The sequence below is a fragment of the Artibeus jamaicensis genome, unplaced genomic scaffold (assembly GCF_021234435.1).
Source record: "Artibeus jamaicensis isolate MK-2021 breed Jamaican fruit bat unplaced genomic scaffold, CSHL_Jam_final contig_851, whole genome shotgun sequence".
Taxonomy (NCBI): Eukaryota; Metazoa; Chordata; class Mammalia; order Chiroptera; family Phyllostomidae; genus Artibeus; species Artibeus jamaicensis.
The window spans coordinates 11,758,394-11,785,263 of record NW_026521986.1 but is presented as its reverse complement, the minus strand read 5'-3'; the positions used below and the strand labels follow the sequence as shown (position 1 = coordinate 11,785,263).

The following is a 26,870-nucleotide window of genomic DNA, read 5'->3' as shown; positions in this document are numbered from 1 at the left end:
ATGTTGTGATGTTGGTGGAGAGGCTGCATGACTCTGAGGGAGGGGGTATGGTGAAGAGCAGTGGACCAGCAAACCAGACTCCAGGAAATCTAAGCTCCAGCTTCTCATACTCTTCCTCATAACTGGCTATGAGAACCAGGTGACTTTCCCTCTCAAGACTTTTGATAACTTTTGTTTATTAAGGTATAATTATCATACAGGAAAATACACACATCTTTGGTGCAACCAAATGCACAAAAGTATGCGAAACAAGATACAGAACATTTCCAACACGCCAGAGAGTTCCCTTTGGCCCCTTTTGAGTCCATTCTCCTTCTGCCACCCAGCAATCACTAGCTAATTTCTTCCCCCATAGATTAGTTTAACAAGTTCTTGGATGTCATGTAAATAGAATCAGAGAGTGTGGGCACTATTGAGTCATGCTTTTTCCACTTTGTTATGTGAGTCTGGAGGTCGCTCCTTCTACGGGTGAGCAGTACCCCACTGTCTGAGCACAGCATACCTGGGCACCTGATCTCCTCTTGGTTGGGTCCAGTTCTCAGCTAATATGAATAAGGCTGTTAGTACATGATTGTACATGCCTTTTTGTAAACATATGTTTTCATTTCTTTTGAATTCCTTCATCTAAAAAAGACAGGTTGTCCCAGGATTTTGAGCTTTCTATGCAGACATCTTGGGGAATGCTATAGGGGTGAAGGATGGAGAAAACAGCAAATGCAAGACTTCCATCTGTGTTATAGATGAGGCATTTGTGTAAGATGTCATTTGAGGGAAGCATTTCACACAGTATTTGGAAACCACCTAATGAATAATCTCTGTCCCCTTTTTAGCTCCAAGAAGTGTCTACAACGCTTCAATAGTTTCAAGGAAATTATTTCACAATTTATACCTAAATTGTGTCAAGTTTTCCATGACAATCGTTTACTCAAATTCTTCTAATAGGTCCTGCATTGCATGGAAAATACAATAGAAATCCATCAGCACAACCTTCACAGTTGCTCTCCTAGGCTGTTTGAATACTTTTTTCAAGGATTACCTCCAAAGCTTCCACTTGCCCTACTGCTCCAATCAGAGAAACCTTGTCCTCACAAAACAAAACAGGCAATACCCACCTCTGCACTTTGGCCCAAGCTACTTCTGCCCTCAGAATATTCTTGCTGGCTTCATCAGCCAAGGTTCCATCCTTTGATTTTCATCCAGATTGAAATTTGTACCTTTCTAGAAACCTTGCTAAACACCCTGGGTGACTTTTGCATGTCCATTAGAATACACATGTGTGCAGTATCATAGTTACTGGTACGTGTACCTCTATCCTCACTTGGAAGTCACAAGAGCTAGAGACAGGCAGTCCTCCCGTCTCCCTCGCCCCCATCCTTTGGCTCCTGTTGAGCACCAGGAATAGTTCTTGCTCATTCAAGTCTAAAATCAATACTGGCTGAACTCGATTTGTGAGTATGGATGACTGTTATTTTCCTAAATCTTTAAGTGAAAATTCAGGCTGTTCACAGAAAGGGCAAAACTGAAAGGACAGCCATGGGACATGTACTCACAAACGTACCTTCCTCAGTAACCTTTCAAATGCATGGTCAATTTTGTAAATCGCTCCTCCCACAAAACTACCACAAATGGCCCATGGAAAACTAGTGCTGATTGTCCTTCAGGACAATTTTGGCATGATTTCCCGTCAAAGCCCAATAACATGTAACGACAACAAAAAAAACGCTCCTAAGTGCATGTAGTGCTAGTTTTTGCCCATGGCCTAAGTCGACCATTCTCCAGCACTGTGTCAAAAGGTTTAATCTGACTCCTGCGGAGTCACCCCTTAGCTCGAATGTTTCCTTTCTTAGCTCTAGATGCTGTCCCTTCCCTTCCCTTTAATATCTATTCAGGAAAACTGAAAGAAAGGCATCTGTATTCCATAAACTACCCCCCCCCCCAAATCAATCTCATGACTCTATAGCATCGTTTTGCATCGGCCATGTATCTTCCATTTTTTGTGTCCTGGAAACTTACAACATAACAGAAATATAGGTAATACCCATCAAGAAAATATGCATGGAAGCCAAAGAATGGATTAATGTCTTTTGGAAGATTCCACTGAAACCTATGCCAAATAATAAAGTTTGGAGGAGTAACCTTTAGAGATGTATTCTGATGATCAATTTTATTCCCCAAATACCTCTTTACAAACTAAAACCACTTCTATTTTTATCATTTTGAAGTAAAGTATAACTAAAAAATATAGCATTTTCTTGCGCTGCTAAATAAACTATACTAAATTTATTTTATATATAAATTATATATATAATTTGACCTCAATGTCTCATGATCTTTACTAGGAAATCTATTGCCATGCTGGCTTGCCACACAGAAGATGCCCCCGGATGACTTGGTATGGTGGTCTCCAGGGCTGTTGATCATGTATGACCTCAGGAAGATGTTTTGAATGCTGGGTCTACTGTCCTGCTCAGATGCCACACTCGTCACTGCCTGCAGCAGGATTCTTCTTGCCTCGGCTTTTCTGCTTCTATTCAGACTATCAGGTGTATTCAAATGGTGCCCAGAATGAAAATAAATCATTTTCCCAGGAGAAACTGAGCGCCACTTCTATGAGTAAAGAGCACAGATGATTCTGCTTGTGTATTTCAAATATAAATGGGCATAAAACCTGTAGAGTGAAACCTCATGGAGGTATGGGGTGAGTGGGGAGGGGAGGGAAGTAGATGGAAAGTAAGACCCCACAGAGTATAGGCTTTTTGATAAAAAAAATATTATGGGCAGAATCAGGCAGCAGACTTTTTTATTTCATTCAAAGTCAAAATCTACAGGGTCCCCTAATTATAGCCTTAGGGAAAAGTTGATGTTCACCAAAGGCAACAGAGGGCCTGTTTTTAAAAGTGGGGTGAGGTTGGGGCTCAGCACCTGTAGTAAGGATATTACTATGCACACACACACGTGCGCACACACACACACACACACACCCCATAAACAGAAGCACCCAGTATTCAAGAAAGGTTGATGATGAAACTGTCCTATTTTCAAGTCCAATTTTGACCACTGGAGGACACAGAGACACAAAAAGACTTTCCACCATCACTGATCAGTCTTGTTAGAGGTAAACAGCCAGCTGCAGGGGGTTATCGTAGATCCCCCCAGGTCACTGGATGGAGGAAGCAGTGCCTGACATTGCAGGACAATGAGGCATCTGGCTACCCACCACACCTGGTCCTTCTAAAGAATAATTCAGATTACATCATTCCCCTGATGAAATCTCTCCTACAACTGCCCAGAGTTAAATGCAAGAGCCAGAGTTAAATGCAGACTCTGTACCACGCCCCCTGTAACAAAGTCCCCATGTCAAGGCCCACCCACTCCTGTCCCCCTTCTTTATGTGTGCTCCGAGGCTTTATGTGTGCTCCAAGCATCCTGGCATTTCTGCTCCCCAATATCCCAAGTGTGTTCCCACTCAGGCCTGGGCACTGGCTCTTCCTTCTGCTTGAAGAATGGTGCCCCCAGATCTCTGAAGGGCTGCCTGCATCTCAAACCAAAAGCCAACCCTCCCCAAGGCCTCTTGAACATGGTCATGTAACCACGTTGTCTTCCCTAATAGTGCCTGACAATATCTCAGTGGCATTTACTATCTGTCTTTCCCCCTGATTTAGTGGTTCTCCACTAATGTGGTGATTCTGCCTACCAGGAGACATTTGGCAATGTCTAGAGGCATTTTGGGTTGTCTCAAGTGGGAGAAGAATGAGGAAGAATTACCGGCATCTAGTAGGTAGAGATAGAGGCCAACGGTGCTATTTAACATTCTACAATGCACAGAACACTCCCCACATCTGAGACTCATTCAGCCAAAAATATCATCAGTGCTGTGATTGAGAAGCCCTGGAATATAATGTAAGCTCCTTAGCCGCACCGCCATTCCAGAGCTGCTGCATCCATGCCTTTAGCACTAACTACCTGACACCCTGCAAGCTGCTCAATCAACACTGGTCGACGGACTAACTTACCGTTGATCCTGGGTTTCACTGATGGACACTGTCTGGAATCATGACTAGACCATGTTATGTTAATGGATGTACTACATTTGTGCACATAATGTGTACATAATATTCATATTCACTTATGTATTGCCATATCGGATATGACTATAAGTACAGTGTGCTACACTGTATCACTGGTTATTCTAAAACAGTCCATTTGATTTTACTACAAACCCAAGTGTTAAAAGACTTTCATTAGGTGAGTAGAGCCTTGACAGGCACACAGAACTGATGTTTGCCCCAGCTGGGCAAACTAGGTAAAAAGTGGCTCTTACAAAATGGTGGATCAACAGGGATTATTCCAGTCTGGGTGGACCACGTGTGACAAATGTGCTATGGTAGATTTAAATCGTGTTAGCCTATCTAGGCTCGAAGTGTCTTTCCCACACTTCCCTCTCCTGCCTTGTTCTAGGTTAGCATGGACCACACCCGCATTCTACATGAGATTTGAAAGAAGACAGTGACTCAGCAGGTGTGATCTTTGCATTTGAAAGATCGGTGAAAAGTGCCAGGTGCTGTTGCAGTTCTTGTGCATCATTTATCTGCTAGCCACCTAGTTGTCAAGAGCCAGCAAAGGGGCTGGTCCAGCCCTTTCTAGAACATCTCTTTCACTTTCTTTGTCTTCTGGTCAGGTATATGTTTGGTTCCATGATGAAGGTCAGTGTGCTTCTCCTGGAGGTCATCCCTATAATGGAAGCTGCTTAAAAGCAGAAAGAGACCAATGGGGATTCCAGGCCATCCCTGTGGGTTCTAGCTTGTCCTCAAGGGTTCAAGTTCATCTTTGCTCCCTGCATTTCATATTCAGGTTCCTTCTCACTGCCTGCCCTGCCAATCTCAGGTTCCAGTATCAGACGCAGATGCAAACCTTCTATTGACTGTTGAACCATATCCCACAACTGCACAACTGAAACCCAGATGGTAAACCCTGGTGGCTTAGCTTCTCTGTTCAAACCCTGACAAAGTCACTAGGGTTGACAATTCGGTGGCCTTCCCACATCCTACCATATTCTGACAAGACTGCCACATAATTGAGATCTAGGCGAATGGAATCTTTTTAGAAGGAAATAGATTTTAGCAGGTAGCAGTGCTCAGCTTGACACCAGATAATTGGAAAATGACTTGCTAAATCAGACAAAGTGGTCACACTTATAGAGCACCTGTGGTTATCATTCTTTCCTTCTTCTTAATGTCACTGAAAATGATTTTGACTAAACAGAATGCATGCGCGCCTTTTGTACCACATAGTGATTTTCTTACTCCCTTTATCATGATCACTTGTCCCAGAAGGTCCGACTCAGATGTCTTGGATCACTTGGCATGTGTGACCTGCATTGTTTAATGACTGTCTTTCAAGTAGTTAAACTTACTGGGATCAACTCAGATGGGGAGACTGACCGCCCAATCCTCCAGAATGAATCTTTGTGTTGTGACTGTAACTCTGCACATTTAAATAGTTTGCATTTGTCTTTCCAAACGCCGTGTGGAATCTGCTTTAATAAGCCCCGTACTTGGTAGCTCCTGCACTGCTTTTTCAGTGATGCAGTGCTGTTGGCACACTGTGTTCCAGGGAAGGTTTTTCATCGCTTGGCCTCTTACCCATTTTTCTTGAACCGCATTATAAAGAAGACAGAATTAAATGATCTTAGCAGAATCTGACAGCTTATGAAGGCAAAACAGCCAGGATAGGGTCAGAAGGTACAAACCACTAAGGAAGGGCTTTCAGTAGGTAAAGGCTTAGAGCTCAGAGGTGTGGCTGACAGTAGCCACCAAGGTGGGAAAAAGCTAATTCTACAGACCAATCTGAATGCATATGAATGCTGAGGAAGAGCGGGAACAGGAGGGCAGGGGAAAGTGCAGAATTAAGCTTTCAGCTAAACAAGGATGGAAGTGAAAAAGGTTGATAGGCAGAAGCATCTTTGTATCCTGAGCTTCTTCTCTCTCTGCATCTTACACACACACACTGAAATATCACTCTATCTGAGCATGCGATAAAAAGATGACACTGAGCCCTGGCTGCTGTAGCTCAGTGGATTGAGTGCCAGCCTGCAAACCAAGTGGTTGCTGGTTCAATTCCCAGTCAGGGCACAAGCCTGGGTTGTGGGCCAGGTCCCCAGTAGGGGGCACTTGAGAGGCAACCACACACTGATGTCTCTCTCCTTCTCTTTTCCCTCCCTCTCCCTCTCTTAAAAAATACATAAAATCTTTTTAAAAAACTGCTTCTTCTCTTAAAAAACAAACATGACACTGACCACCACCCAAACTGGCAGTCACTCACAAGCAACATCCCTTGAGCTCGACTGTCTCTGGGTACAAATGTCCTGTCCTTTACCACACAGCAGCCACCTCCTGTGGAGCCTACTGGTACAGGTGGCTTAGAGAATTGCAATCACTCTCAGATTTAGACAGTACAGTGATATTACTGTGTTTAAAGGGATCGATGGTAGACTGCATTATTGGCCCCAGCTCTCCACCCCTCTCTGCCTCCAGGCCCCCGTCACAGTCTCGTTCTGAGAAGTGCCTTGCATGTGACTTGCTTCGGAAGTAACAGTATGCCCGTTCCAACTCTGAGCCTGGAAGGTGAAGTGAAGAGCGTGCCCTGGCCAGCCACTGGTCCAAGGCGGTCAGGCGCCTATGAGGCAGAGCTATCCCAGCTGACCGGTGCCTGCAATAAGAGGCAGAGCTGCCCCACCGCACGGCAGCCTGGCAGAGACCAGCCAAGACCCCCACCAACTGACACAGGCACGCATGGTAACAACCGACTGAATTTGGGTGGTGGTTTGTTACGCAGCAAAAGCTGACTATTAGAATGCCAGAGCCCTTTCATAAACCAGAGCCCCAAACAGACCCGCTATCAGTCAGTCCGACAGAAGCTGGGCTGCTCCATCTGAGGAAGGATGTAGGTCCTTCAGCCCTCCTGTCCCCACTCATTACAAGAGTGTCTGAGGCACCTCCACAGACCACAGTTTGAAAACTACCACTCTAGCAGAAGGGTGCACTAAATCAGAAAACACAAGTCCTGGGTTGGAATCCACCCCATGCCACTTAAACACCCTAGAGACTGAGTTCCTTCCTATGTGAGGAAAAAGGGAGTAAAAATGCAAATGTTTGGTCAACTTACCTCTGAGATAGATCAAATTAAAACATGTGTAAAAATACCAAGTGGGCTCATAGAGGGTATTGTTGCCACCATCGCCCCCACACTCCCACCAGAATCACCCAGGTGGTGGGGCGGACTCACCAGAGCCACTCCCTTCTTCATAATCGAAGTGAAAAGTATGGGGAGTTTGGGGGTTTGACAGAGGCTATAGCTGGTGATCTTCAACCATCCCGCCCAGGCTCCCCACTGACTTCAAGTGAAAAGTGGGACAACAGACAAGTCCCTTCTTCATAATCGAAGTGAAAAGTATGGGGAGTTTGGGGGTTTGACAGAGGCTATAGCTGGTGATCTTCAACCATCCCGCCCAGGCTCCCCACTGACTTCAAGTGAAAAGTGGGACAACAGACAAGAGAATTACTTTCTACAATTTGACTTAGGTGTTTGACAACTTATAGATATAGTTTTAAAAGTCTGCTTATTCCTTTGTGTGTTTTCTTACACTTAAAGCAGCAACAAATGCTCTACAGAGTTGGGGTTTCAACAAAGCAAGAGAGACACAGATGAGGGCCCCTGGCCTGGGCTGTTCTCAGCTGTCTGAGTCCCATCTGTGCCAACAGGCACTGAAGCTGAGCAGACAGACCAGGGCTTTGTTATCAACCATCTGGGTTAGAGTTAGAACTACTTACTGGCTGTGTGACCTGGCTGGCAAGTCTTTTAACTTCTGTGAACCTCGGTTTCCTCCCCTGAAAATAGTGGTTACATGATCTATGCATAAGATTTTTGGAAGGACTAACTAATGTCCATGAAATGGAACCCAATAAACAATTGCTATTGTAATTATCACTGGATGATGGGCTATTTCACGCCTGTTGTTCTGCCCTCAGAAGACCACAATGATTTCTATGACACACCAGGCCTTCTAATGAAAAGCCTGGGTTTTGGGGGTTGATGAAAGAGGCTTAGAACCTGGCATCACCACTACTCAGCTGCTTGGTGACCTTGAGCACAGTACAGAAGTTCTTAATCCCTGGAATAGAAGTCAGGTCCCTGCCCTTGAAGACTTGACAGCCTCCTAGGGGACACGCATGAAGACAGATTATCATAACCACCACCAATGGGTGGCGTGAAACACAAGCACAGTGCTCTGGGAACAAAAACAGAGAGAAGCTAACTACCTGCCACGGTGTGTGGTGGAGGGGATGGATGTGATGCGCGGAGAGCACTGCCCGAGATGCTGCCGGGATGCTGCTGGGATGCTGCCTGGCCCATCTGTGGCTGTGATCACAAACACTCCTTGCCGATCAACATGGTAAATGGCACCATCTGCCCAGTGTGACAAGTTCCATCGGAATAAACCTCCTACATTTTAAAGCCACATTTCTCTAAGACCCAGAGCCCCGCCAGTGGATCCTGGCCTCAGAGAGGGATTATACTATACCAGAGACAAGAAGTGTGGTAGCCAAAGAGGAGGGCAAAGCTGAGAAACTGGCAGTGAAGAGTGACCCACCCAGCTTCCTTAGTGTGTTTAGTTAGAAACCTCCTGGGTCTGGGTTAACTCCTGGACCACTAGTTAAAGCTGCCAGGTCTTCTCATTTTTATGGGTGTACGACTTTAAAAAATTATCTAAATGCTTCTCTGAGGCTCCCTTTTTGAGTACACACTGTCTGAAGCTCCCTCAAGCCACGTACCCAATTCCATCTGCCCTACCCCATGCTGTTGGCCACACACACACAAATACGGTCCTAACCAGATCTCTTGACCTCTGGAGGTGACGACCCCTGTTAGGAAAAGGTATTTTATCAAAACCCTGTCGGGGGTGTCACGAATAATATATAATGGCAATTGGAGTTTTTGAGGGCCTACTAGGTTGTAGAAATCTTTATATCAGATTTATTTATTGAGTTAATATTGATTAATACCATTATGTCAATTTCAGGTATACAATTCATGATATACTCGACTGTGTATTCCCCACCCAAGGTCTAGTCTCCTTTTAGTAGGTCTTTTCATTTTTATGTTTTAAAGAATGTTAATAAGCCTTTTAAAATGTTTATGCGGCTCTGTCATTCAAGCTGTACTTTAAAAATGGGGACAGAGTATTTGACTGATCCCGTCTTCCCATTTGAGGTTCTACTAGATTTCTAGTTTGTAAGTGGCAAATTATGTAGAAACCCTGTGAGCTGTACAGGGAGGTATAGTTATTGAGCATCCGTTACCACTCCTCTGCCACATGGAATGGCCATTCACCAGTTAAATTTGTTTCTGAACATCCTGGAGGAAAAACAGCAAGAACGTCACCCACCCCAAGATGGTATCTGTCAGCACTTTAGTGCCTTTTTTCCATGTAAGGAGAGTTGGATGCAATTTACATTAGCTAAAAAGAATCGATCTCTTTTTACAGTAACTGTGGAAAGAAAATGTTACTCAGTGAAAGCAAGAGGAATGGGAGGGGGTGGGAGGAGAAGGATTACAGAATATTATAACCCTAGACCCTCTATCCAGTGAGGTAGGGTCATGGAAGTCGGGCAGAGGGTGGGATATGATTTGGGGAACAATGAGAAAGCATCAGTGGGTCTAGGTAGGGATGTGGCCTAGCAAAAAAAGAGTTTTAGGGACTGAGTTGGTTAGCGTGTTTCGTGGATTTGAGAAAGATGAAGGTTAAGACAAGGAGATGTGGGAGGGAGCTAGTGCACATGACTAACTGTTTAAAAGAAAAAGGCCTGGCAAAGTGTGGGCCACGCCTCCTGCCCCCCAGCCTCACGTAGTCCTTTCAGCAATTACTTGGGCCAATGGATATAAGAGTCAGACAAAAAGTTCTTTTGCCCTAAACATTTCTGTTTTTAGTTACTGCTGATTCAACATCCCTACATACCAAAGCAATGGGTTTTAAGACTTCGGGTAGAGATACTGCACAGAAAATGGCACCAGACTATACATGTTGAACAAAGAAGATAAACCGGATCTACATGCTCATTCTCAATGAACTCACTGCTAAGTGTGGAGGGAAATGGGAAGAGACAATGCAGGAAAACAGAAGTGGCTGCCTCTTTCCAGAAGACCCATCAGAAAGATAGACCTCCTCCGCGGACATCCATGCAGGATACTCTCCCACCCCTCCTCGCTGTGCATTTGTGTGTGTACACGCATGTGCATGGAGTGTATGAGCAGAGAGGAAAGGACACTGCAGCACACAGACCAGCATGTCTACAGTGAGAGAAGAGAGGCTGCTGTTTGCTGCCCAGAACACTTTGAAAGAAAAGGATGTCTATTCACACAGATCCTCCGTTTATTTGCAGGGTGATTCTGGGCGACATACTCTGTATTGTATTAAGTCTTCACATATGTAAACCAGGGACGGTGACAGTACTTTGCCAGTGGTGAACCTACTGAGAACTTGTCAGTGAAGCAGCCAGTGAGGTCTGGACGCCAGTGAGTCGGAGAGCGGTGACAGCCATGTGAGCAGTGACAGCCACGTGAGCCTGAACAAAAGCACTCTCCAAGTGATGGCAGCAACACTGCCTTTGAGGAAAGGGTAATTCGCAGTATTCTGCAAAAAATGGCATGCTTTCCATCTCAGAAAGTTTTATTTGGCTAATGAACCCATTTTCTTGATGCTTAGCGATAAGACAGTGTTGTAGTAAGGAATCTTGGGGGAGTCAAGGAAATCCTGACTTGCGGTCTAGTTCTCACTGCACCTGAGTGACACTGGGCAAGCCGCTTCCCTCTCGTTTCTCTTTGCCAAATCATCTCAGGACCTCTGCATGCGGTGTTGACATGCGAGAGCCTTGTGAGAGCAGCCAGATGGGCAAGCATCAACAAGCGTTTTAAATGCTGGAGACAGTATCTGCTCATTGAAAGGAACTATATAAATTTCTTTGCTTGATGAAGAAATAAATAACATGGATGTCCTGACAAGGAGACTAAACTGCATTGATTAACCAACTTCTGCCTTAGACTGCATTTACTTTTTCTGTATCGTCATTATTATTCCTTTGCTCTGTAGTTGGGTAAGACAAAGAGAGTAAGTTTACCCACCTCTGCATTATAATCCACTACGTTTTAGAAGCCAATTCTTTTTATTATTTTTCATAATTACATTTGTAATTTTTTTTGGCCCAATTCCAAAAATGCTGTATCTCTCAAGTTCCAGAGTTCAAAGTTCTACAATCATCATTTTAGAATCTGGTGAGCTCTGTGATGGCAATGGTTGCAGCAACATGAATTTTTGGTCTCCTGCGGTCCACACATATAAACGGAGAAAATAAACAGAAAATTGGAAATCCATGGACGACATTTTAAACAAAACTAGGTGACGAGATAATTCCACAAACACCAAAATACAGGGTCAGGCAGAAGTAATACCTGCTTGAGTACGCTTGGTAGGGTAATAATGTGGGTGTAATAATCTATAGTTTTTATTTGAACATTTCACCTAAAATGCCATGTGGTGTGTATGAGTGTGATGTTGTTACGTTACAGAATGACTTGCTTATGATTTCATAATAAAAGAGTTTATAATAAAAAGGGGGGCGTTATTTGTGCCTTCCCTGTACAAGCAGGGAAGACTACACCATCACCAGACCATGACCAGCCCATGCCTGCTCCCAGGGCAAGACCCCACCCTGGAGGGACACCACTGGGAAAAAAGTCAGAATTGAGCAAAACATGAATAACAAAGATGAAAAAGACAGAAAATGCAAATAAGAGTGAAGAAGAAAAAGAAAACTGAGAAATTTCAGATGACAAGTTTTTTTTTAAAATTATTTAAAAAAATAAAACACTACATGAACTGAAGAAAGCTCTTTGGTGAAGCTATCTAAAGTTTCCAAAACTTCTGGAAAGTGAGCAAAGCAATGAGATCAAATCCACAGAATAGTACTTATAAGAAAAAAAGAGACCTGGCTGGTGTAGCTCAGTGGATTGAGTGTGGGACTGTGAACCAAATAACTGCGGTTTGATTCCCAGTCAGGGCACATGCTTGGGTTGCAGGCCAGTTCCCAGCAGGGGATGCATGAGAGGCAACCATACATTGATATTTCTCTCCCTCTCCTTCCCTTCCCTTCCTCTCTAAAGATAAATAAAATTAAAAAAGAGAGAGAATAATGTAACATTTCCACAGACAATAAAAGAACACCAAGAAAAATAGGTTAAAAAAATCATATTAACACTGTAAAAAAAATTCTAAATATGCCAAAGACACTTAGAAGATATACTAGACATAAAGGAAAAAGAATAAATAAAAACTGGAAAAATTCAAAATGAGGTGATAGAACTTAATTAGGTAGTTTAGAAATAAAGACTTACTTAGAAGGAACTTAAGAGTGAATTTTAAAACATATTAACTTAGGCTAAATAGGAGGGAAAATGGAAGGTTTTAAAAATCAAAAGAAATTAAGAATGATAAAAATGTTACAAGAAAAAGTGACAAATTTTCAAGATAAGGAAGTAAGATGCAATAGAAGAATAATAGGAGATTCTGAAAAGAAAAAATAGAACAAGGAAACATAGTAAATTCAAAAATTTTAGTGAAGAAAACGTCTAAAACACAAAAAAATTTAGAAACTACATATTAACGTGTAGTTAAAAGAGAAACGACATATGTGAGAATAATGACCAAGAACTATCAACACCAAGATATACACTAAGAAAATATCAAGGCTTTAAAGAAAAATAAAACATTCTTTGGACTTCTAGGCAAAAAGAGAATGTGACCTACAAGAGAAAGAAAACTGGATTACAGCAATTATCTATACCAGAAGAAAACTGAGTAATATATTCAGGGTACTCAAGGAAAGAAAATAAGCCTAGGATATTTTATTTCAAGCAAAATTGAATCATGACCTCTTCCTAAGGAATCTACTAAAGAGTGCGTTTCAGACACCCAAATGACTATAGAGTCATTGACACAGAGATGGAGGTAAGTGAGCATTATATATGTAAAAGTAAGAATTAGCACTAAATGAGGGCTAAGTCAGAGAGAATATTTAATGTAGTGTGTAAAACCTGTTATCTGGTAACAAAGATTAGTGTAACTATAAAGTATTATGGAAAAATAAAATAGTACATGCACAAAAAATTAAACTGTTTAGTTATTATAATTGGTGATGGTAGTAATAATGTTGAGTGCATAATGTGGAAAAATGCAAATGAGTAATTACAAAATATTCTAATTTAGCATCCTCTCTGCTCTGGAGAACCAAGATTCTTAAGATGGAAGAGGGGAAATACACATGGCACATCAAAGAGGTTAAGTAAACCCTGTAGTACTGAATTATAAATATCAGGATAAACTTATTAAGTATTTTACCTTTATACATATTTAATTATACTATATATAAATTAGTTATGTCAGTATATGGGTATTAAAAGATACATAAATATTTCCTAGCTTCATCATGGAAAAGATGCAGAAAAAAAAGACAAAGTAGCCAGAAGTGCCTACTCTGTGGTTTTAGTTATTATTCCCCCATGAAAAGAGACAGAGGTTTCTTGAAGAAATGGCTGATTCCTGGTCTGGGGCAGAAAGATGTGCAAGATAAGCCTGGAGCAAAAAAGGAAGGAAGCAGAGAACTAGAACCACATCGAAAGGAATCAGGAACCAAGGTGAAGAGGCTCCCACTGGCCAAAAAATGGGACAATATGAGCCTTAAAAAGGGGGTTAGATTTGCTATTGCTTGATAGCCTTCCAATATGTTTAAACCTAGTAGCTCATCATGATATAAATTTTTAAAAATCAGCCATCTTCTAAATGTGACAGAACAGCAACTCACCATCTTGAAAACTAGGTAATGGAAGGAAAGATGAGCATTTGAGCCACTTTCCATACAAGAATCTATCACTGGGAAGCTGTTTAGTGACATAAATTTATTCTATATAAATTACTCCAGCTAATAAATAAAAGTGAAATGACAATGTTGCTACTATATACCTCCACACAGATTTAGGAATCGAGGATCTATGGTTGCTAACACACAAGAACAATAAAACTAGACATTATGTGCCTTCTGAGGGAAAAACTCAACACCACCTATCGTCTTGGCAAAGGTATCCAGGTAGGGTTTCATAAAACCTCTATATTCAGCTGGGAACATGCAGGAAATGCGGAGGAACGTGTTGAACTGCACTGTGAGTGTGCAATCAGCAAAATCGACACTCTGGGAAGTTCCAACAGGTCAACTAGGTTGTTCAACAGATACAGCACATGGAAAAGAAAGCAATGGTAGTGGGACCCTGTAGATTCTCGGACACGATGTTAATGCCAATGGGAAAGATTGAACCATAGTTTAATCTTTGGGGATGTGCAAGGCAGTAATAAAACTTCATATAAACAAGGAAGCAATTGCTGTAAAACTCAAGACAGTGGGTTTTGAAGTTTTGTTTTATTTTTTGGAAGGAGGAAGGAGTTGTGGCTGGGAAGGGGCATCTGGAGGGGCTTCTGAAGTGACTGGCTATGTTCTATTTCCTGACTTAGGTAGCAGTGACAAAAATGTCCACCTGATAGTAGCTCCCTAAGTCAGCAGTTCTGAAATTCAAGCACTCATGGGAATCCTCTGGCAGGTCTGTTAAAAAAAAAAGAGGCTCTACCTCCAAAGTTCATGGTCTGATAAGTCTCCATAGAAGCTCAAACATGTGTATTTCTAGAAAGTTGTAAGACAATGCCGATGCTACACCATACATCAAGAATCTTTGCATCAAGCTATATTTGTTTTGTGTAGGTTTTTAAAGTCTTTTTGATTTTTCAATAAAAGGTTAAGTAAATGATTTAATAAATGGATGGATGGTTGGGTTGGGCGAGTGGCTGAGTTGGGTGAGTAGGTGGGTGGGTGGAGGGATTGGGTGGATTGGGTGGGTGAAAAGGAAAACAGACTGACAGACAGGTGGAATTAGGACAAAAGTCATCAATACCAAGAGACGATCACGTTACCACTCATGTATCACACACCTGGTCTCTCTCTGTTCAGTGAGTGCTTACACAACCTACATATGCTAGGTTTCCCACTGCGAATACTGTGGCCTCTGGATCTTTTTCTCCAACCAATATCTGAGAGTTTCTCAATCCTAAAGAAGAGTTGAAATATACTTGCACCCATGCTGAAGACATCCTGTCATAGTGAATTGATAAGGTTGGGCATGGCTTTATCTGATATCATAGAAAAGACATCTTATCTCTCCATAATCTTATACTTTCTTGTTAAAGACAAGTTTGTTGTAGCTGCTGGCAGGACTTCTCTCCAGAAGACTACATGAGACTATTTAGAAAAGATCAATAAATCCTGGTCATACAAATTATCAACTAAATATCAGTAAATGTTTCTTATCTTCTCTACCTCTATCCTCAGACCAAACTGAAAAGCAAAGTGTACCTGAGAGCTAAGAGTGAAAACGCGGTGTTCAAATATCAGAAACTAAGCTTTAAGTCATTTCAGTTTTAGGAACATTTCCTAAAAAATGAAAAACAGACATAGTAAATAAAGTAATAAGTGTTCTGAAACATAAAAGAGAGAGCAAAATAGAATTTTAAGAAAAATCAAACCTTGGTTATGCAAATAGCAAAGGGCACTCATAAGACTTATCTAGTTAATAAATTCAATTCTACAACTGTTTGTGTGCCTGCTGTGTGAAATCACAAAAATGAATAGAACATAATCCTTGCCCTCAGGACATTAAAATTGAAAAGGAAAACTCCACACATTTTTAACTTTAAGATCAGGCAACATGTGAGTGGTGGTGAAAGAAAGGTACAAAAATTTTTTTGGCTTGGGTAAAAAAAAAGGGAGATTTGATTTATTAGAAGCAAAAACAGTCAGCCTATACCACTGGTACAAGAGTCACCTATGGGCCACGTCTGGGACATCCAGAGAGGACTTTGTACAGTCCTCATTCCCTTCTATGCAGCTTACTGGCTGATGACATTCAACACACGTGGCCGCAAATGTAGTGGCAGAATTTGATTCCTACAAAGATTCCTACAAGTATAACACTCTGGTGACCTAGCTGCCTTTTGTGTTCTGTGTCCAGTGATTCTTAGAGGACCAAGGACAAATTCCTAGACATGTGAATTTTCTACTGACAAATGTTCGTGTGTCTTGTTAAAATAATCTACAAATATGTATACAGGCATAATCAGATCTTTGTACTCAAAGTTGTCCCTGTGCCTGCGGTGGGAGCATCACCTAAGAGCTTGTTTGAAATGCAGAACCCTGGACCCCACCCTAGTCCTCCTGAACCAGGGGGCATTTTACAAAGCTCCTCTGGGGATTTATTTGCACATTAAAATTTGAAAGGCTCTAAATTAGATCTTATAACCAAGCACTGTTAGGTGACTCCAGTGTTTATATCTATGTTTACAATCAACTCAACACCAAGAAGTGCCATGCCAATTGGCAGGCTAAAGAGAAGTGAACAGAGATGGACTTGTTATCTAAACGATACTTTCATGCCAAACAGAGACCGGATAATGTCACAGCACACTGTGAAATGGAAGGGTTTACAGTCATCTTAACGGAGAAAACTGTAGGAAAGCTAAGGTATCATATAGTACGTGGGTTCTTGGAGTCAGGGTATCATTTTAGTAAAAACATCATTTTTTCCACAATAGGTTAATGCTGTTATTTTACGAGTCTGAAGTTTTCTTGCCTTTAATTTTCAAATATGTTGTGTTAAAACTTCATCTTCAATTTTTAAAAATTGTATGGATAAAAGCTATAAGCATATAGCTTATATGCTATGCATAAAAGCTATAAGCAAGCATAATTATCTGTAGCTTTATGTTTATATATATTAAATTATCATAGAAATGTAATTCGACACCTATATTCACAAAACTGCATTCCTTTAAAAGGGAAATAACACTCATACTTGATAAACATTGCGATCGTAAGAATAAGGGAAGGGAATTAGTTTCGACAGAGAAGGAAAAAGTGTGAAAACAGAGGCTACCTGGGAGTCCCCGACAGCACCACCTAGAGGGAGAGATAGCAAAATGGGGATTCCCACCAGTGCTTGAATTGGAGACCCACTGGCTTAGGGACTGTTCATTATCAGGTGGACATTTGTCACTGCCACCAGGTCAGGAAACAGAACCCAGCCAGGCACGTCAGAAGCCCCTCCAGGTGCCCCTTCCCAGCCACGTGTTTTGGGCCTGAAAAGTCACTGCTGCTCTTCCTACATCGCTTTAAAACACAAAACAGTTAAGGTTAAAGGCTACTCAATAAGCAACAGGGAAATGCCTAGAAATAATAATAATAATAGCAGCAAAATAACAATCACTATCTTCCGCTATGTGCCAGGCATTCTTCTAAGCACTTTACTTACATTAACTCACTTAACTGTATTAATAACTGTGACAAAGTAGCCCCTTCGGGAGAAAAGAATGGCCGCACCCCTGCTCTCACAGGTGGAATCTGCCCCTACACCCTTTGCATCTGGCTGGTCCTCACGACCTCCTTTGAGCAGTGGAATGTGGTGGAAGTGCTGATGTGCCATTTCTGAGTCTAGGCTTCAAGTGACCTTGCACACTTTCGAGAACCCTTCCTATCTGTGCCTCGGGAACGTGCCCAAGCATGTTCATTTCAGCCTGGGGGAAAAGCAAAAAAACCTTTCATAATTTGATTTTCTTTACTTAGTGGGTACAATATAGTAATGATTTTCTGTAATTCTTTTATTTAGGGGAAAAGTCTTCTACTATTAATGAATGTTCTCCCCTAAGTTGCTATATGTACAAAATATAGGAGACTCTTTAGAAAAGATGAAGAGAACAGGAAGGGGTCAGAGTTAGCTTGCTGATTGTTGCTATTGGGAGAAAAGGAGACACAGGAAAAGTTGATGGTTTCAAGAACTTAGCTAGAATTGCACAAAAGGGATTTAGTTGCATAGATAAGAACTTTTCACCAAGACATTAATTTAAAACTCATTTCGAAGCTCTGAGGCTTTTTCACTTTTCTTCCTAAAGTGGTACTTAAATACAGTGCCCGCCACACCTGACACTCGGCAATCCCCATGGTGTGGCACGGAGATGTTTGGCAAGGCAATTCTGGTGCGGATTCCGGTGGGAAAGGATGGCCTGGAATGGCAGTACCGCGGTGGGGAAGGGGCCTGGCTTGCCGAGAGAAAGGTAAGATTGCATGAAAGCCAAGAAAGGGCTATTTCCTCCCTCTTAAATAATGGCACTTTCAGAATACTCCTAAGAGATCTTGTACACAGGATTCAACCCTGAGAAATAAGCTGAGTCATTGGTTCTTCTTCAGAAACTACGGCAACCTTGTAGACTGGATTTTCTGGAACACTTTCAATTTTAAATGTTCTCTTCCACTGCCAAATCATGGGCTCTTAGTCATGAACCCCAAATTTTAGGTTCAGGAACTACGCCAGGGTTTCCCAGGCCTTGAGTTTTTATAAACAAGTAGACTTTAAGGGGAAAAATACTAGAGAGCCAACTTTTAAAGCCTATAAAATATTTTTAAAATAATAAACAAGTGTTTTAAAGTTACTTGTATTTCAGCCACTGACGCATTGTATAATCTTGAGTCAATTACTTAATGTATTTAAGCTCCATACACTCAATTGTAAAATAGGAGAGTAATAAAAATACCTTCCTTAAGTTTGGAAGTGCTTACTAGGACATCTGGCACTGTCAGCGCTCTGAACCATGACTACACAATGACGGCCACTACTGTCACTTTCACAGAAAGGAATGAGTCCAAAAAAAAAAAATCCTGGCCAAAGCCATGGGGAAGAGAGAAGGCCAGTTCCTCACCAAACAATAGCAGAGACATTTTACTACATCTGGCTCCACCTTTTTCCCCCGGGTCATCAGCAGCTCCCAAAGACAGCAACCCCTGCTAAACCAATCAAGAGGAAGAAAGGCTCCAAAGGAGGAAGAGAAGAATCAGTGTTCCCTTCAGCAAACCAGCTGTGAGAAGGACAGGGTTTGCTTGCAGACGCAGGTCAAATTTCACTCTGAAATCAGCGGGGCCACCACCGTCTGGCCTTTGCCCACCTCTGCTGCACTTTTTGTGTCTATCTCCCGGACCCTTGGTTCACGCCAGACCCTTCGCCTAGTTCGGCCACACCATTATCTCCCAGGGGAAGCAGCCCCGGACTCTGCTCGCACATCGCACTGAGGTCCTGCGCCTGCTTCTGCCATGCCCTTGCCACGGTGCTATTGTTGAATGTTTGAATCCATGTCGTTTCGCAGTTTAATCGTTTCACATCCACCATCTCATATGTAGCGCAGCAACTGTAAACACTGAGCTCTGTTTCCTGACCATCGTTTTTTTTCTATGCATGTTTACGTAGTTTTGGTCACAGTGCACAGTTGCTTCCATACTTATCAATTACTTGAGTGTTTTTTAAATTACTTCAGAGTCTTCAAGATCCTCATTTAATTGTTGCATAACATCCCAGCAAAGAGATGTTTTTAATTTACTTAAGCATGTCCCTACTGAGGACATGTGCTTACTATAGTAGGAAAAACAATAGGAAAAACAGTTCCTATTTTGGGCTACTATAAATAGAACTAAAATGAATAATTTCCGTGCATGTGGATTTTTCCATCTTATGAAATATTTCCCAAAATTGAATTTCCAGAAGTTGCATTACTTGATCAAATGGAATGGGCACTGTGATGGCTTTGGATATATTATCAGTTCATTTTCTTAAATGTATTTATTTATTTATTTTGCAGAGAGAGGAGAAGGGAGGAAGAGAGAGAGAAACATCACTGAGAGAGAAAAACAACAAGCAGCTTGCCTCTTGTACAGGCTCTGCCCGGGAATCGAACCATGGACCCTTCCTTCCACAGGGTGATGCCCAGCCCACTGAGCCATACCAGTCAGGGCTGTCCGATCATTTCTGACAAGAATATAGACGTTGCTTGTCATGAATATCCATTTTTATCTCAGTCACTTTCTGGTCAACTCATTCTATTTCTATCTAGTCTAAGCAAAGCAGGTACTCAGTCTACCCGTGGTTATTTCCCTGTTGTCCACATGACTGCCTCAGAGAAATCTGTTCTGTAGCAACACAAAGTGTCGGTAGACCACAAAACATCTGACCTTGGTCCAGGATTCCCTGCAAAGGTTGGCCCTGAGGTGTACCTTGGTGTCCCCTTTTCCCTCCAGGGAACTTTCTCGTGGATAGAGTATTAACATATGCCGACAATTTAATGGATTAATGTGTTTTAAGTGAAAATATATTTGGAATACATGACAGTTTGATTTGTACTTTGGATTATATAAAATCTGTATACTTTTTAAATTAAAAAATATTTTTAATACCAGTAAGGGGACCTATATAAGGGGACCTAACTCATTATTGTTTTTACCAGCATTAGGAATAATTTTTTTCTGTTTGTATTCTCAAGCAGTGTTGACAGATGAAAAATGATGCAATACCATGGGAAGTTTTTAAAAAGTGCTTCTTTTTTTATATGTCTACCTGCCTCCAGGAACTAAGTCTTTTCTGGAGTAGAAACAATCATAATTTTCCCTGTAGCACTGGCACTCAGTAAGAGTTTGGCAGAGATTTTAAAAACAGACAGAGAGAGGTGAAAGAGAAAAGAAGACAGGAAGAGGAGAAGAGTAAGAAATGAAGCAAAGGAAGGAGGAGAAGCTGGCGGAAAGGGAAGGGAGAACCATCGGCCAAGCACTGAGGGACTGCGCTACAGATAGGCGGCTCCGGAGGAAAGAGTCAAAGACAGGATTTAGAGGGAAAATATGACAGAATTCCTTTCTTTACTGATTCCTCTTTTATTTCACACAAATAAAGGTTGTGGCTTCTAAGGGTCCAATTAATTGAGTACTTTAAACATTAGGACCCTCACCCAAGTCTCACTTTCTTCCGAGCAGACTGCTCACCAACACCAACAAAACAAATTTGACTTTGGCAAGGTCACCTATGTGTCCTGTTCACGTCACGAATTAGCGCTGGAGACAAGCAATGGGCGCTACCCCCAAGCACCAGGTGACTGTGCCTGCGAGCTCATTGGAAAGCCCACAAAACTGCCACTCAAAGAAAGTGATATTGTCCTGGAAATAAATCTTAAAGACGTGTAGCTCCCTCCACCGGTGCCTGAGTTCAGACCTGGCTGGGCCACTGCCTGGCCGTGTGCCTGCAACTTCAGCTCTCAGTTTCTCACCTGCAAAATGAGGATAATAAAAGCCTCTATTGCACAGGGTTGTAGTGAGATTAATGAGTTAATATATGCTTCAAACTGGAACGAGCACATAGTAAGTTGCCAATAAAAAAGGAAACTATTATATTTGTTGTTGAATATACCAACTGATGGAAAAAACAGGCAATTCTAAGGGAGGCACAGAGGTCCTGACACCTCCTAAAATGTGCACAGTAAGGAAGAAGTCCGTAGCTAAGCTGTTCGCCTACCAGGTTTCCTCGGGCAGCCCTGGGTGTGCTAGGGCTCTCTGCACTTAGTAGTACAATAGTGCATTCAATAGGCATTTTATAGAATAACGAATCTCAGAACCAGCAAAGTAACACAGATGAAAGAAGAGGGCGTAGGTACTATTGCATAGGGGGTGAAGAAGGGGAGGCTCATCCTCTGTCAGACGGGAACAGTCACCAGTTGGTTCAAATCAGCTATTGCTAATTGGGAATCGAGGTCCAATTTTGCCAAATCTTCCAAATTTTCAAGAGAGGCTAGAACTCTGGATTCTTATGTACAGTCTCCTGGTGGTTAAATGTTGACAACTCTTTCAATTGTTTCTAAAAAGAATCTGTGTGGGTCAAACAAACTATATCTGAGAGACAAGTTTAGCTGAACTCTTGACAGTTTGTGCTCTTTAAGCTCAAAGAAAAACGATGCCTCTAAACCAATATCCCCCAGAGCCTACACCTTCCAAAGAACCAATTCCCACTATGTGAAAGTGTAAAGAATGTTAGTGCTCAGCAAGCATCCGTGCACGGTCCAGGCAGTTGAGGGCAATTCCAGTGATGTCTGCCACACATCCACACTACTTAGCCACCTTTGGGGGACAGAGAAAAGGTAAGGATGGGAGCACACATCTCAGCCAAGAGGCCAGACATATGCAAGTGAAATGAGAGCAAATGTTAAGTTATGCATAACTGACCAATTGTGTGGAACCCATTAGACACACCATAGGGATTGGGGAGGGGTGGGGGTGGGGGAGATTCCAAGAGGACCCCAAGGAGGACAAGGGTCCTGAGCCAGACCATAAGGATGAAGGAGACTTTGGAGAATATAGAAGTGTACTCTCTAGGCAACAGAGGTGAATGAGCAACAGCACAACTGTCTCAGGTTACTGTAACGTCTCACCCATCCTTGACACTGGAAAAGTTTGTATGATCCAGTTGTTTTTAGTGTTTGTTTCATTTGGGTCAGGGTGAGGTATATGCTACATAACACAGTTGCCACCAATCATCATAAATATGACCAAACGCTGGTAAAGTCAACTATGTCTTCTTCCAAACTTTCCCCGAGCCTCTGTACACTATGCTTTCTTGGCTGATGGCACCAGGCTAAGAGATGATCCCTGCCCATAAGAAACCACAGTCGAATGAGGGAGTCAGCAATACTGATACAAGGTGACAGACACAAGGATCATGGCTGTGGAGCACCCTGTCCGCCCAGCCACCAGCTGGGCTGCATCTGGGGGTGAGTGGGAGTCTGACAGGCAGAGAAGGGGGAGAAAGGGTGTTCCAGGTAGCAGCAGCAACACAGGCCAAGGCATTAGAATGGTGAAAGCTAGTATTTTGCAGCAGCAAAAACAGCCACCCTCTTTTCCACCTCTTCACTCTTGGTCTGTTTGCTAATTACCACCTGCCTGCATCTCAGCAAGATGGGAATCTCTGAAGAACCCTAAAGATTCTTAAGTTTTACTTTGTGGTTGCCATTCATTCACATGAAATGGCAACAAAGATGAAAAACCAAGATCATTGTTAAGAGCCTATGTTATACTCAGATATATATCTGTGTCCCTATATAGTCTTGGCACAAAGATAGATAATGCTGTTAATAAAATCAATTTTGATCTCACTTATTTTGGAATAGAGTGTTCTCTGCTTGGCTTCCAACACAAGAGGAGATATTCATATACAAAGAATAGAAATCACACATCAAAGCTCAGTGTTGCTTTTCATTTGAGCTCAGAGTTGTCATATCTTTTGTGTTTTGTTTGCAACTATTCATACTAAGAGAAAAAATTTTTAAAAATAGTGTTTACTTCTTTTTGCTCTGGCAAGGAAAAACTGTACAGGTACAAAGCTAAAGATTTAAGCTCTACTCACAACCACCATTGCCATGTTTCAAATGGCATGAAAAGGGTAATTTAGGCTAGGGTACAAGGTGGCAGCCCCTAGCCTCCCTAAGGGATCCTGGGTCCATTGCTTGCTACATACAGCAGTATCCTCACTTTTTCCTTCTATTTATGACTGGCTGCTGATGGCCTTTGACTTTCCAAGGGGAGGAAAACAAGGAGATTGTTGTAGCTTGTCTGCAAAGATGGTCCCTGGTAGCCCATGTCTCTTGTGGCCCTTGGTCTAGGCTGTCCTGCATAACCAGTGGAAGGTGGATCCTACGTGACTTCTGAGGCAAGATCAAAAGAAGCCTTGCAGCATCCATGTGGATCTCTGGGAATGTTCAGCTTCAGAACCCAGCTACCAGACTGTGAGAAGCCCATGCCACATGGAGAGGCCATGCGCAAGAGTCCAACCTGAGATCAGCCACAGGAGCCATCTTGGACACCTAGCTAAGCCAACTTTTCAGATGATCCCTGCCCCAGCTGCCCTGTGAGAGCAAAAACATGAGAGATCCCAGTGAGAACCTCCCGGCTGAGTCCGGTCAACCCACAGCATTATGGCTTATTACATAGCAAGACATAATCAGAAGATGAACACCAAAAAAAAAAAGAGAGAGAGAGAGAAAAAAGGAAAAAGAAAAAAAGAGAAACCTGAAATTAGGGAAAATCCTTTTCTACCCATGGCAACATGGAAAATTAGATTGAAATTTGTAGCCTGAGTTTTTTTTTTAACTGAGTATAGTTATTAATTACCTCTGGCCCCTAGTCATCACCTATAGATAATCAAGGTATAAAAGTATTCATTTTCTGAGAAAATGTATAGAATTAACAATCTCCATCTCATATGTCTACTTTTCTTAATCATCTTCAAGTTCAGTTTTTAGCTGGGGAAAAGCAAAAGCAAAATCTTCTGAAACAAAGCGAAATCAATTTATCTCTACCAACATCCTTTATACAATGTAGTCAGTAATGAAATGCATTAATATGGGCAGTGCACCAGCATTTCCTATATTTTTAGTTTAACTATGGAACGGGCCTGACATTAGAAATGTAGTGGTTTTCAATTTTCAGATTAATAGCATTCATTTTTATATTTGATACTTAATAGCAAAGCACTCATGTGCAATATATGATAGGCTTATGAGTGGAAATTAGCTGCCCCATCAGCATCCATTCCCTGTGTGTTCCTTGGTAATGTCCTTCATTTTGTTTGAAACCTTAAAATGTCAGCTAAATACCCAGCCTTCTGAGCATTCCTTGAAACTGGCACAGCCATGTGACACTGTTTCAGCCATTCAGACTTAAGGGCAAGTGTGCTGGGGAATTCTGAAAGGACTTTCTGCTATCCTGACAAAGGGGAAGAATTATGGCCAGTGCCACCACTTCACATCTCACTCCTGGAATACGGAGATGATATGATGCCTACAGTCACAACAGCAGCCTTTTTGCAACCATGAGGCAATAAGTATAGGATAAAAGCAAACATGTTAAGATGAGCAGAGCAGAAAGCCCCAAAAGAATTAGGTCTCTGACAGCATTCCATGCAGCTGGAGGAAGCCTAGAAACTGCCTATCTCTAGCTCTGTCACATGAAAAAAAGAAACCCTACTTGTTAAAACCACCATTGACTCTGTTCTATTACCTGCAGCCAAATGCATTTCTGCTTGATAGAACTAAATTATTCATTAAAAACTGGTAAGTTCCTGTAATATTGAGCTCAATCATAACTGCTCAAGGACAATTTTTCTTCAGAAAACAATATACTATGGTCCGCATGGTTCATAACAAGGTACCTTTTGTCCACTTCCACCAGTCATCTATATAAGTGACATAGTCATACTGAGAACTTTAAATAGCATTCTGCCACAGAGAGCCAACAACTCAGACAGACAATTAAAAAAAAAGTGTCAAATAGCCCTGGCTGGTGTAGCTCAATGGATTGAGCTCAGGCCTGTGAACCACAGGATCACGGTTGGATTCCCAGTCAGGGCACATGCCTGGGTTGCAGGCTAGTTCCCAGCAGGGGACACACAAGAGGCAACCATACACTGATATTTCTCTTCCTCTCTCCTTTTCTTCCCCTCTAAAGATAAATAAATAAATTAAATCTTTTTTAAAAAGTGTCAAATGAAGGATCATTAGACTTTCAAAAGCACAATGGTTAAGAGAAATAGAATGATCTGTGGGAGGCTTTTCTTGCCTTGCGTGTGCTATTGTATAATAGCAATAATATTCCTTTGGAATACACTTGCAGGAACAACTGTTGTGGTTATCAAACATCACAGCTTTGCTTTCGCATTTAATCACCCACAAAGCCCAATTTATTGTCTCTCTACTCCTCCATGGTTATCAGAATCCCATAATTAAGGCATAATGAAAGTAAACAGTGTCACGGAAAACTAGATATCTTTAAAAGGAGAGTAGTTAAGGCAAGACAGAATGTTCCTAAAGATAGCAGTAGAGCCTCTGGGAATTGCTAAGGGGTTCTGTTTGTGTGTGTGTTGGTGGTGATTAGAAAGAAGAATCAACATCTAAGTGGAATATTTAGGGAATAAATTGCTTTGATGGGTGGATAATAAATTAATTTGGAGACTTCTTATTGAAATCGAGCAATCATGCTAATACAGCAAGATCCCTACATAAACATTCCAAACCCCAAGTAAAGGAAGGCTGCTTGTCTCCGAAAAGCGCAAGTGGGGGTGACCAACAGCTTTTCAACATCTTGTCTTCCTTCCAAGATTTATTTTTACCTTACTTACTAACAAAATGATTCGGTATGCAAAACAAGACATATACAAATACGAGAAAACCCTTTATTTAAAAAGACAAAATATAAATATACTACAGGTAATTGGGACGTGCCAGGCTCTGCAGCTAGTGGTACATTTAGATGTGAGATTCCTGGCAGCTAAGGCAAAAAGAGAAACTCTTTGCATTGCTTCTGTTGTTAGATAAAAAGGAAACGCAAAAATTCAGAGTAGAATTTTCCTGGCAGGGATTCTTTTGGTAATTTACTATACAAGAAATATTAAGGCTCCCTGACTCTCAATATAACCATGACCTTTTTTTCATGGCACATAACACAATTTATTGTTCCCTTCTAATAGTATATCTGTGTAGTACATGTATATCTTTAATTACTTCTCTAATATTTGTCTTCCCAAATAGACACTAAGTCCCATGAAAAGGAAGGGTTTCTTTCTGGTTTATTTACCTCGAGACCCTGGCTCAGTTTTTGACCATTTTAGGGGCTCAATATTTAATGAATGAATGAATGAATGAACCAACTATTGTATCAAAGATAAAATTTAAAACCCAGAAGCCCGCTCCCCAAACCCCAAGGTAGAATGCTTGTACATGTGCATAAGGTGGTATGTTTAAGAGTAACTGCTCAGCACTGACTGCGATGACCATAGCAACAACAAAAAAGAAAAAATCCTAGACATCCCTCAGT

The 26,870-nt window shown here is 41.8% G+C and overlaps 1 protein-coding gene across 13 annotated transcripts in view; it reads right to left on the bottom strand.

Annotated features, from left to right (window-relative positions):
* RGS6 (regulator of G protein signaling 6) overlaps positions 1-26,870 on the bottom strand; it is a 483,104-nt gene that overhangs the window by 309,411 nt on the left and 146,823 nt on the right. The gene's annotated exons all lie outside the window — the stretch shown is intronic.